This window comes from Cervus elaphus, chromosome 12 (genome assembly GCF_910594005.1).
Source record: "Cervus elaphus chromosome 12, mCerEla1.1, whole genome shotgun sequence".
NCBI classification, from domain to species: Eukaryota; Metazoa; Chordata; class Mammalia; order Artiodactyla; family Cervidae; genus Cervus; species Cervus elaphus.
Window position 1 is genome coordinate 44,368,446 of NC_057826.1, and position 20,379 is coordinate 44,388,824.

A 20,379-nucleotide genomic window follows, 5' to 3' on the forward strand; every position below is an offset into this window, starting at 1 on the left:
GCAAAAGAAAGGTTAGCAATCTTTAGAAAAACTGACCTTAATGATCATCCCTAAACAGTTGGGCATTCAATTTTAATCCTGTGCCTTTGCCTGGAAGGCTGTTACTCCTATGCGCCACCCTCATCTTTCAAGGTGCAGCCTTGATGTTACCACATCCATACGATTGATCCTGACGCTACTAGTCACAGTCAATTGAACTTCCTTTGTATCCCCTCAGAATTGTTTTCTGCTTTTCTATTAGAACTTATCCTGCCTTTTATTCTAGTTAGTTACTTCTTCTATGTCTTCTTTTAGAGTATAAATTTCTTGGGGACAGGAATATTGTCATAGTTACCACTTCATAGCTGAATCTAACCTAGTCTCATTGTGGTTAGAGAATGTGGTTTCTCTATTGATTCTCTGAACTTGACTGAGACTTCCTTCATGGCTTGTTGCATGTGTGCGTGCGTGCATGCGTATGTGCTCAGTTGCTTTGGTCATGTCTGACTCTCTGTGAGCCTCTGGACCGCAGCCCACCAGGCTCCTCTGTCGATGGGATTCTCCAGGCAAAAATACTTGAGTGGGTTGCCATGCCCTCCTCTAGAGGATCCCAACCCAGGAATTGAACCCACATCTCTCCCTCTTTTTTTTTTAATTAATTAATTTATTTATTTTTTCAGTGGGTTTTGTCATACATTGACATGAATCAGCAATAGATTTACACATATTCCCCATCCCGATCCCCCCTCCCACCTCCCTCTGCACCCGATTCCTCTGGGTCTTCCCAGTGCACCAGGCCCGAGCACTTGTCTCATGCATCCCACCTGGGCTGGTGACCTGTTTCACCATAGATAATATACATGCTGTTCTTTCGAAACATCCCACCCTCACCTTCTCCCACAGAGTTCAAAAGTCTGTTCTGTACTTCTGTGTCTCTTTTTCTGTTTTGCATATAGGGTTGTCGTTACCATCTTTCTAAATTCCATATATATGTGTTAGTATGCTGTAATGTTCTTTATCTTTCTGGCTTACTTCACTCTGTATAATGGGCTCCAGTTTCATCCATCTCATTAGAACTGGTTCAAATGAATTCTTTTTAACGGCTGAGTAATATTCCATGGTGTATATGTACCACAGCTTCCTTATCCATTCATCTGCTGATGGGCATCTAGGTTGCTTCCATGTCCTGGCTATTATAAACAGTGCTGCGATGAACATTGGGGTGCACGTGTCTCTTTCAGATCTGGTTTCCTCAGTGTGTATGCCCAGGAGTGGTATTGCTGGGTCATATGGCAGTTCTATTTCCAGTTTTTTAAGAAATCTCCACACTGTTTTCCATAGTGGCTGTACTAGTTTGCATTCCCACCAACAGTGTAAGAGGTGAACCCACATCTCTTATGTCTCCTGCATTGACAGGTGAGTTCTTTACCACTAGCACCACCTAGGAAGCCCTTATGGCTTGGCGCATAACCAATTTTTGGAGAAGGGAATGGCAAGCCACTCCAGTATTCTTGCCTAGAGAATTCCATGGACAGAGAGGAGCCTGGCGAGCTACCGTCCATGGGGTCACAAAGAGTCAGACATGACTGAGTGAGTGACCAACACACAATTTTTATAAATGTTCCGTTAATGCTTGGAAACATAGTGTGATTTGAAGGAGTTGGATGCAGGTTTGTTAACTGTGTGATTGAAATCTATATCCCTACTGTTTCTTCTATTCTTTGATTGATTTATCAGTTATTTTCAGAGAGATGTTAAAGTTTCCTGCTATGGTATTAGAGATGTTAATTTCTTATTTTAATAGTTCTGTCATTTAACTTTATATATTTTGAATCAATATTATTAAGTACATAAAATTTAGAACTGTTATATCTTCCTGATGAACTAGACCTTTAATCAATGTGAAATTATTTTGTCTCTAGTAATGCTTCTTTTTGCATAATAATACGTTTTCTTTGATGTTGATATAACCAAGCTGTGTGTTAGGTTAGAATTTTACTGCTGTCCTTTTCCATTATTTTCAACTTTTCTGTGCCATATGCTTTAATTGCATCTTTTTAAAATAACATAATGTAGGATTTTGTATATCTAAATAAAATTTGTTCTATGACTCTTTATCTTTTACCTGAAGAATTTCATTATTTTATAATGCTTATAATTACTGATATATTTCATTCATTTCTAACATATTTTACACTTTATCTTTGCCCTGACATTTCTAGACTTTTATTCCTCTTTTTTTTCAAAAGTCTTCAGATTGAGATGTTTTCTTATACTACATTTTTTCTCTACTAACTTGAAAGCCTTAATTCTATCTGTATTATTTTAGTCATCCTCTAGAAAGTTTAATATTCATATTTAAAATCTAACATGTGTCAAAGTCTTTACCTTCCTTCCAAATATGTAAGGAATGTGAACAAGTTTACCCACTCTTCACTTGCTATCTGCTATTGTCCTTTTTAGCCACACAAATTTCCACAAATTTACCAATTTATTCATTGATCACTTCTTTTTCTCAAACTTTTAAATCATCTGAATTTTGCTTTTAGAATGTACAATAGTTACATTTTGGGGATGGTAGTAATTCTATTTTTATTTTTTAATTTTTTCAAAAATTTTACATCTCCCTCATTTTAAATAATTTTGCTGGTTAAAGAATTATAAGTTGAAAGCAAGTTTCTCTAATCTCTTTGAATATATGGAATTACCAAATTTGGATTTCTGCTTCACTAAGTCAATTGTTAATCTTTCTTTGCGGATAATCTGGCCCTATCCCTTTTGCCCCAAACTGAAGTTAATTTTTATCTTTTTTATTCTGTAGTTTTACCATATGGATTATTTTTTATTTACTCTGCTTTGGCTATAATAAGATTCCTAAATTTGAGCACCTGGTGACTTTCATCATATCTGGGCAATTTTCAGTTCTTATCTCAATGAATATTTTACTACCTTTCTTATTCTCCCTATTGTCTTATTCTAGGTCTTTTTTAAACATGCATTGGACCATCTTACTTTATCCCCTATTTGTCAACTTCTCTCTCATGTTTTTCATCTCTGTTGCACTGCACTATATTATTTCTAGGTAATTTCCTCATGTCTCTCTTCCAGGATACTAATAATTTTCTCTAACTGTGTCTAATCTGTTTAGCACATATATTAAGTTTCTAAATTCAGTTAGCATAGTTTTTACATTAGAAATCCTATCTGGTTCTTTTTCAGATCTGCCTGATATATTTAATCATTCCTTTATTGCACTTTTAATTCTCTCTTCTGTTTCTTGAAATATATTAATTAATCTTGTTTAATATTCTATATCTTTCAAGTGGGCTACAGCCCATGGGATCACAAAGAGTCACACATGACTGAATGATTAACACTTTCACCTTTTTTTTTCCAAGCTCAATACCTGCTCTCTTTGCAGATATAATTCTGTAGTATGTTATTTTTGAAGATTCTTCCTGTTTATAGTTTATTTCATTGTATGGTTAGTGACTTTTTAAAAATTGTGAGCTCATATCCCTTAGACTTTGTATTCCTTGGACTTTCCTATTGTTACTGTAATGAATTACCATAAACTTGGTGACTTAAAACAACACGAATGTATTCTCTTATAATTTTTGAGTTCCAAAACCGAAAGGATTTCATCAGGCATAAACTAAGAAGTTGGCAAGGTGGCGCTCCTTCCAGAGGTTCTGGAAGATAATATATTTCTTTGCTTTTTCCAATTTCTAGAGCTACTTTGTTTGCGTTTCTTGATTCATAACCCCTTCCTCCATCTTCATCTTGCAGTGTAGCATCTTCAAATGTCTGTCTGCTATCTCTTAACATCATGCTCTCCTCTGTATCAAATCTCCCTTTCTCTTTCTAAGGATGCTTGTGGTTGTATTTAGGGCCCCACTCAGCTAATTTAGGATAATTTCCCTATATAAGACTCTTAATTACATCTGCAAGTCTCTTTTGCTATGTTAGGTTGCGTTCACAGGTCCCAGGCATTAGAATATGGACATTTTGAGGCCTAATTGTTCTGCTTACTACAGACTTGATCTGTGGAAATTGCTTGCAACCTTGTATTAAATTGTGTTCCTCCATAAAAGACTTGGACTTTTCCCAGGTTTTACTGATACCACCAACCCAGAGTTAATTTAAAGTAGAATTTTATATTTTTTGACCCAAATGGTTAGTAAACCTTTCAGTCTAGATCTGCAGCTTTTAGAGGAAATTTCCTTTTTCCCCAGTTACCAAGAGTCAAGACTAGACAATCATATATCCCAACCATATTGCTTTCTGGGGTGATTTTTTTCTGTTTTCCTCACTGAGCATATTACTCCTTGAAGATCCTGGCTTCAGTTGGGGCTTCAGTCCAGCTTTTTTATTCAGCCCCTAAGCTTTGTCTCCTGTTCTCTGTAGCAGTCTGTTAAAACTCAGATTATAGAATGCCAGAATGAACATTTTTCTCTAGGGCAAATACTGGCTCCAACACTCACCCAAGTGGATTAGCACTTTTCATATTTTCCTTTCTTATCTACAAGAAATTCTCTTATTTTTCCACCAGCACAGCCATATTTTACTTAAAAATATTTCACTCAGTATTTTAAAATGTGCTGTCTTAGGTGGGAATTCTCTTAATTTAGGTTGCAGTATTGCCAGTAGTAGAAGTTAGATATTGTCTTACTTATACTTCTCAGAATTTAAAACAATGACATCCAAACTGTGACTAACAAATGTTTTTTTTTTAATTTAATTTTATTTTATTTTTTTATCTTTATAAACATTATTTTTGTTTATTTTTTCTTTTTTTTCCCATTTATTTTTATTAGTTGGAGGCTAATTACTTTATAATATTGTAGTGGTTTTTGCCATACATTGACAAATAAAAACATAACAAACTGGAGCTTGGAGAGACATTAAAACTGAATAGTAACAGAGACCATATGGCCTGGGAAGTCTAAAGTATTTACTATCTGGCCTGTTATGAAAAGAGTTTGCCTTGTCTAGAGAGTTTATTTTAACCCCTCCATGAGACCAGAATGGGCATGGTGACAAGTTCATCCTCAGAAGTCTTAGTTTGTTCTGGGGAGGGTGTCCTTTGTCTTGGAGACAGAGGACCATCTGACCTCAGAAGTGCCTCTGAACTTAATGAACTGCAAGGCTTACCTATCATGTTGATTTTCTTTGCACTCTGATGCTGCTAAAATACAATGAACCAGCATGTGGAGTTATCTTTTTACTGCAGCTCTTCCTGCCTTGTGTGTGTCCACATGACTGATTAATTGCTGAGGTAATAACTTAAGTGTTAAATTTATTATGTTTGAAAGAGAATTAAGACAATTCTGCGTTGGCATCTTGGTTCTACTGCCAATTAGCCAAATGGATATGGAGAAGCTGTGCCATATCTTTGAGTCCCATCGTGCTTACTTGTAGGAAAAAAGGTAAATTCAATGAACTATGAGTTTCCCTCTACTCCAAATGTTCTCTGATTCTAAAGTCAGAATAAAAAGTTTTATCTCTTTTTCCCAAGGTATAGACATTTCCTCCTTTATGAAGATTGGATTAGTAAATACATGTAAAGTCCTGTGGACGTGGCTTGGCACAAAATAGATCCTCAGTGAATGTTAGTTATTATATTGTTGTCACTAATATTACCAAAAGCTTCTTAGAGTAGAAGTTCACAATATTAATCCTTTATTATGAATAGTAGTCCCTCATGTTCCATTGTGAGAATTTTTGGGGCATAAGGAAGGACAGGAAAGCCTGACGTGCTGCAGTCCATGGGGTCATGAAGAACAGAAGTGCAGACATGACTTAGCAACGGAACAACAACACACACCGGAAGGAAGCTCTAATCAGCATAAAATATCATCCCAGCGTTCTCTGTGCCTTCACAGGGACTGATTAACCTCCTTACTGCTGCTGACAGCGTCCCCAACAGGGGAACACGAATCACAAAGCATTGACCAAAATCTACATCTGCGGGGAAAAAAAGAGAGAAAGAGAGGGAACTAAAATACAAAACAATAAAAACTTCTCAACTTTGCAACCACAGGGCTGGGCTAGGTTTCCTGATGATGTCTACAGGATGAAGTAGTGGAACGGAAAGCTTATGGCGAAAAGAACACTTCTCTGGGGAGTATACATGCTTCTGTGGGGACAGAAGCATGCTCATTGGAGAGATGAGGATAACGCTCAGCCACATTTGCTGTAGCTAGAAATCTGATGACCCACATGTAGTCAGGATGGTTATTGGTTCTAAAAGGAAATAATTTACCCCAGATAGTTCAAGTGAAGAAACATTAATGTATAGAGGACGCAAGGTTAAGGTAAGGTTAAAAGAACCGCGTCAGAGAATGTTTCAGACACTAGAAATGATGGAAACTCTTTATCACCACTAGGACTAAAGAGTCAAGGGGAGGAAAGAGTGTGACTGGAGAGAGCTAAGGCCAAGGAGCAGGGCTGTCTGGCTATGGGCAGTTGTGGAGAGATGCAGCTACTTCCAGGGACAGAACAGGGAAGAGACTATCTACTGACCTTCCTGCTCTCTGATTGCTTGTGGTGCTTCCCACTGGTTGATTCCTGTGGGAAACAAGCCAGCAAGGGAGCCCAAGAAATACCTCCATAGAGACAGAGCAGTGAGGCGCCAGAGAATAGATGAGAGGTTTCAGGGAGAATAGAGAAAAGTACCCTTTTCCTCTGGGGTTTTTGCTCTGATGCCTCTCTGACTGGATATTTTTCTAGTGTCTTTGACATGTGATCTTCTACTGTTTTGTGGGTGAGTGTGAGTGGGGGCAAGTATGTATTGTTTTTGCCTAGTATGTGGGTTGTAATGAAAAAAGTCCCCGATTTGAACCAAGGTACCTGGATTCTGGACTGTTAAAGAAAAAATTATTCACAACATTTTTTTAAAATGTTAAGGCAGATTTAATTCAGGACTACTACAATAGGATTTTGCATTAGATGGGGGAGAGTGAACTCACTTTTGAATACAAGAAACAGTGGACATTAGTAGCCAAGGAGCAGGGTGAGAAGGTTGATGGATAATTACTAAAAGGCAACCTCAGGTGCATGGGAGAATTCTGTCTAAACTGACCTAACGGGATTCTTGCTAAAGGCAGGTCAGGATGATAAGACATCACTCAGGGTGGTGGTGGAGGATGAGGAATTAGGTTGGCTATTGAGGGCAGGGGATTCTGGTAACACTGTTTGCTAAAACTGTACTCTTTAGGATATGCCCAAGAATGAGGTCTAGTCAGACTCATAGGAGCCCTATCTAGAGCTTAGTCAGTGAAAGTGTCTTTGTCAGGTCTCAGCTCTGCCAAAAACTTGGGTAAACTTAGGCAAGTCATTTAATCTCTCAAAGTCTTGTATATTATCTGTAAAACTGAGTCAATTACATTTGTCCAATCTTTCTCATCAGGGTTTAAGAATCAAGCAGAACAATAGTTAAAAGCAAGCTTCAAAATCAATGTGGGGAGATAAGCTCTGAGACTAGAGAGGAAGCTAAAGGGGCTGCCTACTGGGGCTTGTGATTCCTGGTACACAAGTGGTGTGGCTTGGGGATGTGGGTGACAACACATGGAAGACAACACAGGTGGCAGAGATTGCTGTTTACCCACCAATTCCATTCCTCCCTTCTTTCATAGCTTTTGAATTATAATTTGGCCTATGACTACCCAGAGACACTCCACCTCCAACCTCTCTTTCTGGGCGTGGACATGTGAGCTGAGTACATTCTCTCCAGAGGAATATGAGCAGAAGTGGTGTGTACCACTTTCAAGTTGTCCCATGAATGCTATCTCATTCATTCTTCTGTGTTCTTCCCTTCTCCCTGAAAAGTAGATCAACAGAGTGGTCTAGAAACTACTCACTGAAGATGGCAGAAAGACTGTGAAGAATTGAACCTCCTACTCTCAAATCTTTCACACTGAACTAAACATTCATTTTGACTATTATGTGTGAGAGAAATAAACTTCTTTATTCTTTTAAGTCCCTGAATGCTGGAGTCTCTTTGGTGCAGTGGCTTAGTCTACTCTAAAACAGGGAGCAAATATTTTCCACACTTCTGCTCAGAGCACAACCTAGCTCTGTCATATGGTGATAGGGCAGGGGAGAGTATTACAGGTGACACTCGAGATGGGAAAGTAGTTTCTTCACAAAAGTTATTGGCAGGTATCTTCAACCAGTCATGGCAGGAGCTCCAGACATCAGGGCTTGCTGGCAGCAGACATCAACAAACAGACTGAAAAGAAAAAATGAGCCTATGTGGTTTCAGCACAGGTGAGACTCTCTTGGAGACGCTCAGAAATAAACGGGGGCTGATTAAGAGTACAGGGAGAACAGTTCATTCCTATATAAGCAGCCTAAGGCTATTAGCTACAAAATTTACAATATTAATATTTCTTGAAAATTGAAAGTGTCAGTTGATCAGTTGTGTCTGAATTTTTCTGACCCCGTGGACCTCATGGACTGTAGCTAACCAGGCTCCTCTGTTCTTGGGATTCTCCAGGCAGGAATACTGGAGTGGGTAGCTATTCCCTTCTCCAAGGGATCTTCCCAAAGCAGGAGTTGAATCTGGGTCTCCCACATTGTAGGCAGATTCTTTACCATCTGAGCCCCCAGGGAAGCAGCCCAAGGCTATTAAGTACAAAATTGGCAATATTGATATTTCTTTTTTTTTTTTTAATATTGATATTTCTTAATGTCACTTGATTATCACTTTGTGTCAGAATGCTTTCAGCTCAAGGGATAGTTAGTTCAGTTCAGTTCAGTTCAGTCACGCAGTCGTGTCCAACTCTTTGTGACCCCATGGACCACAGCACGCCAGGCTTCCTTGTCCATCACCAACTCCCAGAGCCTACTCAAACTCATGTCCATTGAGTTGGTGATACCATCCAACCATCTCACCCTCTGTTGTCTCCTTCTCCTCCTGCTTTCAATCTTTCCCAGCATCAGGGTCTTTTCCAATGAGTCAGCTCTTCGCATCAGGTGGCCAAAAGTATTGGAGTTTCAGCTTCAACATCAGTCCTTCCAAGGTATAATCAGGATTGATCTCCTTTAGGATGGACTGGTTGGATCTCCTTGCTGTCCAAGGAACTCTCAAGAGTCTTCTCCAACACCACAGTTCAAAAGCATTAATTCTTCAGCACTCAGCTTTCTTTATAGTCCAACTCTCACATCTATATGTGACTACTGGAAAAACCATAGCTTTGACTAGATGGTCCTTTGTTGGCAAAGTAATGTCTCTGCTTTTTAATATGCTGTCTAGGTTGGTCATAAATTTTCTTCCAAGGAGCAAGCATCTTTTAATTTCATGGCTGCAGTCACCATCTGCAGTGATTTTTGAACCCCAAAACAGAAAGTCTGTCACTGTTTCCGTTGTTTCCCCATCTATTTCCCATGAAGTGATGGGACCAGATGCCATGATCTTAGTTTTCTGAATGTTGAGTTTTAAGCCAAGTTTTTCACTCTCCTCCTTCACTTCATCAAGAGGTTCTTTAGTTCTTATTCACTTTCTGCCATAAGGGTGGTGTCATCTGCATATCTGAGATTATTGATATTTCTCCCGGCAATCTTGATTCCAGCTTGTGTTTCATCTAGCCTGTCATTTTGCATGATGTACTCTGCCTCTGCATATAAGTTAAATAAGCAGGGTGACAAAATACAGCCTTGATGTATTCCTTTCCCAATTTGGAACCAGTCTTTTGTTCCATGTCCAGTTCTAACTGTTGCTTCTTGACCTGTATACAGATTTCTCATGAGGCAGGTCCTGTGGTCTGGTATTCCCATCTGTTGAAGAATTTTCCACAGGTTGTTGCGATCCACAGAGTCAAATGCTTTGACATAGTCAATAAAGCAGAAGTAGATGTTTTTCTGGAAACAGTCAACCCAAATTAAATTTGCCTAAACAATGTGTGCATGTACTATTTTATGTAAGAAAATGCTAAAGTAGGATGGACTCCAGGTTATCTATGATCAGGGTTAGATCTCTTCTATGTAATTCTCTCAGTTCTGTCCTTCTCCATGTGGATGCTTTTTCTTAGTTTGGCTTTTCTTTTCTTTTTTTTTTTTAAGGATCACTTTATTTTTTTTAAAGTGATCCTGTAAAGCAACAACATTGCTTTATGACAAGAGGGAAGCCCTCCCTCTTGGACCTCCCTTCCAACCCCAACCCCCATCCCACCCATCTAGGTCACCACAGAGCACCAAGCTGAGCTCCCTGTGCTATTTGTAATCATCACAGATTGACTCTCAGCAACAAATGTTACAGTATTCTTACTTGTTGGTCTCCAGTAATAGATATGGAAGTAGAAGGAAAGGGAGGAAGAGAAAGTGAAAGAGAGAAAGCAAAAGAGAGAAAGAATTATTCTCCCAACCGTAGAATTAGGTTCTTCTCTTTGGTCTTATTGGGTCAACTCAACTCAAGGGCCCATCTTCAGACCAATAACTGTTCTCAGGGGAATGCTGTGTTCTATGGGCTGAAGCCAAGACTTCTGACCAGTAAAGAGCATGTGATTGTCATGATGGTCTAAGCCATGATGGCCTAAAATCTGCAAACTTTGCTGCACAGGCCAAATCCAGCTAGCCACCTTCTATGTGGCCTAGGAGATAAGGATGACTTTTGCCTTTGTAAGTGGTTATATAAAAATTTCAGTAAAATCTTTGATTTTGTGTCTTGGTATACAAAATCTAAAATATTTGCTATCTAATCCTGTAAGAAATTCTGCCAGCTCCTAATCTAGACTAATCAGAATCTGTCTCTGCAGATAATGGGCCACCTTTCCTTGAGGCACATAGAGAATTCCCCAAATGGTGAAGAAAGTTGCTTGGAGATAGGATACATGCTCAGTCACGTCCAACTCTTTTGTGACACTTTGGATTGTAGTCCTCCAGGCTCCTCTGACCATGGGACTTTTCTGCCAAGAATGCTAGAGTGGGTTGCCATTTCCCCCTGCAAGGGATGTTCCCAACCCAGGGAGGGAATCCATGTCTCCTGCGTCTCCTGCATTGCAGGTAAATTCTTTACCTGGTGAGACTTTGGGGAAGACCTTGGAGATAGGATAGAAACATCTAATGTGGCAATGTCAGATACTCATAAACTTTGGTTAACTGTGTCCCAGTTCCCTCCATTAGTGTATATAAATATTACTAATCAGTATTTATTGTATCTATTATTTTGTGCTGAACTCTGTTCTAGGCACCATTATAATAATCAGAACTTGCCTATGAACAATATCTCATCCTTAATCTTGCCCAAACACATAAGATTCCCCCAGAAATTTTGTTTTGGTCTGGTGTAGGAGATGAAGGAAGGCATGGCCTCAAGTAATACATGTGTAAAGTGGACCATTTAGTTCCTGGGGCACCACATAAAATAATATAAAGCACTAAAAGTAATAAGACCTTTTCAGTGCAGATTGGGGTCACTCATAAATGCTGCTCACTTAAGCTCTCCAACAGGCTTAAATAATCATATAAAACTTGGTCCCGTGTTTTGAATGTTGTTAGAGGAACATGCAATTTAGATTTAAAAAATCAATGTATGCTAGTGTTAATCTGAATTTACTTTAAAGAATGACAATAGTCCAGGAGATAATATAATGATTAGGAATCAATTTTTACAAGTTTTATTTTTTTAAATGTCTCATGTATTTATTATCTGAGATCAGTTCTGTAACAAAGTTTAAAGTAAGGTAAAATACCAGTGGATTATAGTTGGGTGATTAACCACTGTCTGTTTACTTAAGGGGCTTTGAGTTTGTGGTTTAGTTTAGGATTTACTGGGAAAGACTGGCACTTGGATGGCAGTCCAGTGGTACAAACTGTAATCCTTGCCCAATTATCTAGGGATACAATTAATCAAGAGACAAAGACAGAACATTTGTGAAATTGCTTATCTTCTACAGTGAGAGATTCTGGCTTGAAATATAGTCTTATTTGATGTGCTGATTTAAATCACTGTTTAAAATGTGACTTGAGGCAATTCTGGTGAATTTTATGTTTTGTAAACCGAAGAGTGCAATATAATCATTAGGCATTATAGTTATTCTTCTGTTTTGCTCTTCTGTGTCAGTTCCTTCATCTATCCTTTGTTGCTTTTAAAATAAATATCTGGACCAATTCCTGCCAAGAGAAGATCACACCCCAAACATTGCCATCCTAAGTCCAAGAGGGGAATGTGTAAGTGTGTGTGCATAAATGTGAACTTCTATGTCATGAATCACATAGATTAGCCATTGATCAGATGGAATAGTAAGAACTGAAATACTAGTTATAATTTATTGAGAACCTACCATGAGCCAGGCACCATACAAGGCTTTTTGCATATATTATTTCTCATCTGTGTAAAATATTTGGGTTTATATATTGTCCCTGGCCTATAGATGAGGAAATCAGGCTTGGAGAGGTTGAAAGCCTGCCAAGCTCACGAAGATGGTGAAGGGTAGAGCCTAGATTTAGAACTTGGGCACAAAAGTCCAGGTTCTTCCTCTAGGCTTCTTCTCCTGTGGGACAGTTGTTGTGTCCTGAAATGTCTATTTTCTACCATACAGGGAAAATGGATGACAGTTAACTTCTTGTGGCTCTCTATGCTTTTTCTGGAAGTGGAACGTCTTTCAGAAATTAGAATGATTTTATTTTGGAAACTTGGTGCTGAGATGCTGTCTGTGCAATAAAATAACAACAATAGCAGCAACAGCAGTAAGAGTAGTAGTTAACATTACTGATAGATTACTATGTATTACCTGGCATGTAAGTTCTGTTATTATTATCCCTATTTTGGTTCCCACCCTGAATTGAATCAGTGAAAAGGTGAGAAATTTGCCAAGGTCACATGGATGCTAGAGGCAGATCCAGGATGCACAACCAGACCATCCAAATGGCATGCTTTCAGCAAGTCCCCTGAGCAAGGCTCTCATGGTGGAACCCCAGCTCTGCAGATGATTGGCCAGTCAATATGGGCCCCTGAAGTGCCTGAGCCTCATTTGGAGTCTCACCTGTACCTGCATGCGTGCTAAGTTGCTTCAATCATGTCCAACTCTGTGCGACCCTATGGACTGTATGTAGCCCCCCAGGCTGCTCTGTCCATGGGCTTCTCCAGGGGAAAATACTGGAGTGGGTTGCCATACCCTTCTCTAGGGTATCTTCCCAACCCAAGGATCGAACCCACGGCTCATGTCTCCTTCTTTGATAGGTGGGTTCTTTACCACTAGCACCTCCTGGGAAACCCCTCACCTGTACAATAGGAGTGAATTCTATCTTGGTGGTCCTCCTCTATGACTCTCCCTGGGAAATGGGGGAGCACAGAGATTGATAAACATGAGAAGAGAGATTCTTCTACCCAAGCAATTTTTCCCTGGTTGATGTTTTTTCTTCTCCTGGCACTCTTTGATCTGTGAATATCTTTGGATAAAGCCCTGAAGATAGAAAACTAGTTCTCCATTTAGGACCTAGACAAGATTTGCAAAAAAAGAAAAGAGAAAAAAGTTTCCTCTGTTTGCTTCTAGATCTCAGGGAGCCACATGTGACCTGGTGAACTTTGCAATCATTTCCTATGCAGATTTTCAGATTAGAGATTTGGTTAGTTGATCTGGTAAGATATTTTCCCAGAGCAACCACTATGCTTGTATTCTGGAATCAGTTGCTCCCTTGTATTCTAGAATCAGTTACTCCCAGGAATCCTCCCACTTGGAGAGCCAAGTGAAAAATAAAGCCCAGATAAGACTTACTGGACTCGCGCTTTCAGGTACCAAGACCCTCCTCATTAGACCCTAGCATGGAGAATCCACAAGTACCCAGGAAGTAGCTGTTCCAGAAACCCATCAGCTTTAGCACTGGTTGAGGCTATGAAAGTTCTGTCAGATTTTCTCACTCTCCCCTCCCAAAAATGGCCCCTATGACCACAGAACAGGGAAGGTCAAATGGCAGAGAATCTGACGTTTTTCAGAGCTGTGCCACTGGAACCTGGTATGGGATCTGATTAACAGTGAAAGCCAGGGCTTTCCAAGTGGCTCAGGGGTAAAGAACCCGCCTGCCAATGCAGGAGACACAAGAGATGTGGGTTTGATTCCTGGGTCAGAAAGATCCCTGGAGTAGGAAATGCAACCCACTCCAGTATTCTTGCCTGGAAAATTCCATGGATAGAGGAGCCTGGTGGGTTACAGTCCATGGAATCATAAAGAGTTGGACACGATGGAGCACACACACACACACACACAACAGTAAAAACTCATGAAAGTTGTAAACTCACTCTGTCTCTATGGATCTTTCACCTCTGTCAGAGACATTTCCTATATATAAAAGATAGTAATCACATTTCATGGGATCATTTCAAGTATAAAATGAGACAATACTTATAAATAAGCTTGTTAAACTTCAAAGCATTTTATATATATCTGAAGGATGTAAGAAAGCTCCTTTTTTCACTACATCTCAAAGATACCTAGATAGGTAAATTATCTTGTTTCTATGGCAGTCAGGGTACAAGGCAATGAAGGAACAGGAATCCTACCTCCCAGGGCATTTTGGAGGAGTGTATAATAGGCTGAAAAATGTACAGTGATTGGTTAAGGAGGATTTTGTAGTAGTATCTCCCAACTCACATAACCCCTACTGTTTCTGCACTGATTTCTCAATAGTCCAAGGAATTTTCTCAGTCAGTGAACCCATGATAGTTGTCACTTTTGCTATCCACCAAATATTTCCATCTCTACCCTTCAGGGCATACAAGAGAATTGCATTTCTTTGCTCCTCCTTGAAGATGCGGTGCCAGTGTGTGCTTGGAACTCTCCGTTTGCCCATTAGATATTTTCCCTACCTTTGTCTGCTCTGCTCCATGCTCCAGAGGATTGAGTCCCATGAACTGCATGTTTTCCAGGTTCCTTAACAATTTTGTTACCATTTACCCGACAAACTAGAGTGAGTTGTCCCATCTTTTAAAATTTAATGATAAGATTAGCCTAATTCCCAGTTACATGGATTGTCTGTCTTGCTGTTTTGAATGGTCCATCGTTATTTCATATTTTTTCTCCCAGATGTGGAAGTTATCCATTCCATTTATCTATGCCCACTCCCAAAGCCACCATCATAAAGTCTTGGTGAATGTAACAGACTTTATTAAACATTAAAAGAAGAAGGAAGCTGTTAATGTCACAATTTAGAATTAAATAGCAGATATTCTTTTTTCTAAGTTTATTTATTTTTTATTTTTAACCATGCTGGGTCTTTGTTACTGTGTGGCCATTTTTTTTTTTTAATCTCTAGTGAGAGATCATTGTGGTGAGCAGAGGCTACTCTCTAGTTGTGATGTGCAGGCTTCTTATTGCGGTGACTTATCTTGTTGTGGAGCATGGGCTTCTAGGGCCCATGGGCTTCAGTAGCTGAAGCTCCCAGGGTCTATAGCACAAACTTAATAGTTGCAGAGCATGAGTTTAGTTGCTTTGTGGTATGTGGGATCTTCTCTGATCAGGAATCAAACCCATGTCTCCTGCACTGGTAGGCAGATTCTTTACCACTGAGCCACCAGGGAAGCCCAAATAACAGATATTCTTATTCAAGTTATTGTTCTTTGTTCTTTCTACTGATTCAGGCTTTAGTCCTTCATAAACTGGCTCATCTTTTTCTTTACTCTGCCCCTCCTTCCAAACCCAGTTCTGGGCCTCCCTTTGTATAACCAAAGATTGTTAACAGCTCTGTTAGACAAATTCTCTGGACATCTACTTCTCCTCCTCCACCTATCTTTGCGTTGAAAAGAGAGCTGACCTTCCATATGAACATGGCTTGTGTCATCTCACCCCCACACTCTCTTCTGGCTTCCTTGGTGGCTCAAACAGTATAGAATCCACCTGCAATGCAGGAGACCTGGGTTCAATCCCTGGGTTGGGACAGCCCCATCCATAACTAGGCACAATACAAAACAGAATACAAAAACAAGTATAGCCAATTTGAGTTAATACCTACCCTCCTATGCACTTGCTTTGCATTTTTTTATAGTTTTTCTTTGCTTCTTCTCACCATAAATATGGAAGCCTTGACAGTGCTGGTCAAGAGAAAAAGGGCCCAAGGAGCCTGGCTCTAGTAAAGACCGTGGACCACCAGGGCTACTTTTTGGTTGCTGCACAAAGACTTCCCATTGGAGTAGGGGGAGCAAAGTCAGCTTGATAGTAAACTTTGGTCAGTTTGGTTGAACTTATTCTCATTATTAGGGCTTCCCTAGGGGCTCAGATGGAAAAGAATATGCCTGTAATACAGGAGAGCTGGGTTTGATCCCTGGGTCGCAAAGATCCCCTGGAGAAGAGAAGAGAAGAGAATGGCTACCCATTCCAGTATTCTTTTCTGGAGAATTCCATGGTCAGATGAGCCTGGCCGGCTATAGTCCATGGGGTCACAAGGAGTCAGACCTGACTGAGCAACTAATACTTCATTCTCCTTATTATCTGGGTATAGAAACCATAGGGACTTAAACAGTGTATTCATAGTTTGGGGAGTTCTGGATTCTGGCCATCTCTTCGTTTCTTTCTACCACAAAACATGAACTATCAAAACAAATCCCTCTTTATAACTAGGAAATTGACACAAAACCATCCCATACCATGTCTAACTCAGAAATATTCCTCTTTTCCCATTCTCCTCATTGATGTTTCAATGAAACTATGAGCCATGCCAGGTAGGGCCATCCAAGATGGACAGGTCATGATGGAGAGTTCTGATAAAACATGGTCCACTGGAGAAGGGAATGGCAAACCACTTCAGTATTCTTGCCTTGAGAACTCCATGAACAGTATGAAAAGGCAAAAAGATATGACGTTGAAAGATGAACTCCCCAGGTCAGTAGGTGCTGAATATACTACTGGAGAAGAGTGAAGAAATAGATCCAGAAAGACTGAATAGACAGAGCCAAAGTGAAAACAAAGCCCAGTTGTGGATGTGACAGGTCATGGAAGTAAAGTCCACTGCTGTAAAGAACAGTATTGCATAGGAACCTGGAATGTTACGTCCATGAATCAAGGTAAATTAGAAGTGGTCAAACAGGAGATGGCAAGAGTGAACATGGACATTTGAGGAATCAGTGAACTAAAATGGACTGGAATGGGTGAATTTAATTCAGATGACCATTATATCTACTACTGTGGGCAGGAATGCGGTAGAAGAAATGGAGTAGCCCTCATAGTCAACAAAGAGTCCAAAATGCAGTACTTGGGTACAACCTCAAAAATGACAGAATGCTCTCTGTTCATTTCCAAGGCAAACCATTCAATATCACAGTAATCCAAGTCCATGCCCCAACAAGTAATGCTGAAGAAGCTGAAGTGGAACAGTTCTATGAAGCCCTACAAGATCTTCTAGAACTAACACCCAAAAAAGATGTCCTTTTCATTATAGGGGACTGGAATGCAAAAGTAGAAAGTCAAGAAACACCTGGAGTAACAAGCAAATCTGGCCTTGGAGTACAGAATGAAGCAGGGCAAAGGCTAACAGAGTTTTGCCCTGAGAGTGCATGGATCATAGCAAACACTCCCTTCCAACACAAGAGAAGACTCTACACATAGACATCACCAGATGGTCAATGCAAAATCAGATTGATTATATTCTTTGCAGCCAAAGATGGAGAAGCTCTATACAGTCAGCAAAAACAAGACCAGGAGAAGACTGGCTCAGATCATGAACTCCTTATTGCCAAATTCAGACTTAAATTGAAGAAAGTAGGGAAAACCACTAGACCATTCAGGTATGACCTAAATCAAATACAGCAGAAGTGACAAATAGATTCAAGGGATCAGATATGATAGACAGAGTGCCTGAAGAACTATGGAGGGAAGTTTGTGACAGTGTGTAGGAGACAGGGATCAAGACCATTCCCAAGAAAAAGAAATGCACAAAGGCAAAATGGTTGTCTGAGGAGGCCTTACAAATAGCTGAGAAAAGAAGAGACGTGAAAGGCAAAGGAGATAAGGAAAGATATAGCCATTTGAATGCAGATTCCACAGAATAGCAAGGAGAGATAAGAAAGCCTTCCTAAGTGATCAATGCAAAGAAATAGAGGAGGTGGCAGTCCTCTCCCAACTCGAAAGCTGCTGCTGCCTCCAGATGCTTTCAAGATGGTGACCTCTCTAGGTTCCAACACTTAACAACAGGCTGAACTGGAAGGATGAGGACTTCCCTATTCTGTGCCAGATGTGTTTTGGAGAAAACCCATATATACAAATGACCAAAGAAAAGTATGGGAAGGAATGCAAAATTTGTGCCACGCCATTCACAGTGTTTCACTGGTGCCCCAGGGTCCTCATGCGTTTCAAGAAGACTGAAGTGTGCCATACCTGCAGTAAATTGAAGAATTGCTTTCAGACTTGCCTCTTAGACCTAAAGTATGGCCTGCCCCTCCAGGTTTGTGATGTAGGACTACGTTTTAAGGATGACATGCCAAAGTCCAATGTCAACAAAGAGTACTACACACAAAATATGGAGAGAGAGATTTCCAACTCTGATGGAATGTGGCCAGTTGGCATGTTGGGGAAAGCCACATCCACCAGTGACATGCTGCTCAAACTGGCCCAGACCACCCCTACTACAAAAGGAAGCGACCACACCTTTGCTCCTTCTGGGTGAAAGGAGAATGTAAGAGAGGAGAGGAATGTCCATACAGACATGAAAAACCAACAGGTCCAGATGACCCCCTTGCTGATCAGAACATTAAAGACCTTATGGAATCAATGACCCTGTGGCAGATAAACTCTTAAAGTAGGCTTCAACAATGCCACATCTGGACCCACCAGAGGACAAGACTATTTCCACACTGTATGTTGGTGGTCTGGGTGATACCATTACTGAGACTGATCTGAAGAATCACTTCTACCAGTTTGGAGAGATCCAGACCATCACTGTTGTACAGAAACAGCAGTGTGCTTCATCCAGTTTGCCACAAGGCACGCTGCAGAAGTGGCTGCCAAGAGTTCCTTTAATAAGTTGGTTGTTAATGGCTGCAGGCTCAACGTGAAATGGGGAAGGTCCCAGGCAGCCAGAGGAAAAGAAAAGGAGAAGGATGGAACCACAGATACTAGAATCAAGCTTGAGCCCATTCCAAGGCTCCCAGGAGCTCTTCCTCCTCCTGCTGCTGCAGAAGAAGAAGCCTCTGCCAACTACTTCAACCTACCCCCTAGTGGTCCTCCAGCTGTGGTGAACAATTACCCTGCTACCCCCACCTGGTATTGCCCCCCACCCCCACCCCCAGGTTTTGGGCCACACATTTTCCACTCCCTGGGACCATCCCCTCCTTTTATGAGGGCTCCAGAACCAATCCACTATCCTTCTAAGGATCCTCAGCGGATGGGAGCGCTTGCCAGGAAACATAGCAGCCCCTAGCACTTATTACTGCTCTGGGGCTCTACAGAAGAGAGGGTGCTTAAGTATCCTAGTAAATGAATCCCAGAATAAATATGTTTTTCCTTCCTTTGTAGTTTCCATGGTAGTGGAATGTATTCAGATGTAGGCAGTTGGAGAATGACAGCCGTGATCCTCTCTGTGTTCTCAAAGGATTGATGGACCCGAAATAAGCTGCTATTAACACATCTGGTTACTGCTATAACATCACTAATAAAACTTAATGCCTCTTCCCCTTGCCTGTATGGGGAACAAGCAACTGGGAAATTGGAATGTTCAGCCAAGTTACCATCCCAATTATATGTTCATTTTGTATCTTCTTTTGGAGGGTGGGGGAGGGTGGGAATGAACCTGCAGTAAGAAAAACAAGCAAACAATTTTTGACCATTTTTATGTCCATTGAATGTTTTCCTTTTTATCATCTAAAAAGAAGATTACTAGTACTAATCATTGTAGTGGCATGAGGGTGATTTAATGCTTCTAAAATCACATTCTTGAAAGACAAGTAGAAATAGCACCCAGCGCAAGTTAGATATCTCTCCTTTCTGCATTTGTTACTAAAGGAATCTGGCTCATGGTTTTACTTCTTTACACTACTAAATAAATAAATAAAAATAAAAATTACTTTTCATTCCTGTCAATCAGATAGAAAAGCAGATGTCATGGAACTGTGTATCATTGAAGAAACCTGATGTTTGAGATTAACTTATCTTAAAGAACTTCCTACACACTCCAACAAACTGTGAAAGGAAAAGAATTAGAGTATGTTTCAATGGAAGACTTGTGGCCTACAGCTGGAATGTAGATCTTCAGCATTCACCTTTATGTGACTTCAGCATCTCATTTTAATTCCCTGCTCTGGACAGGGGATTCTGTTTGGTCTTAGAATATTTGGAAATAATTGAATTGTAGATGAAAAAAATGATGTTGTGTTGTATTTTTGTTCTGAAAAATTAAAATGTGTCAATTTTCAAAAAAAAAAAAAAAACAAAAAGAAAGAAATAGAGGAAAACAATAGAACGGGGAAGACTAAGT

At 40.1% G+C, this 20,379-nt stretch overlaps 1 pseudogene; it reads left to right on the forward strand.

Annotated features, from left to right (window-relative positions):
- Window positions 1-18,065: 18,065 nt before the first annotated feature.
- Window positions 18,066-19,326, forward strand: LOC122704394 (annotated as a pseudogene).
- Window positions 19,327-20,379: the final 1,053 nt, after the last annotated feature.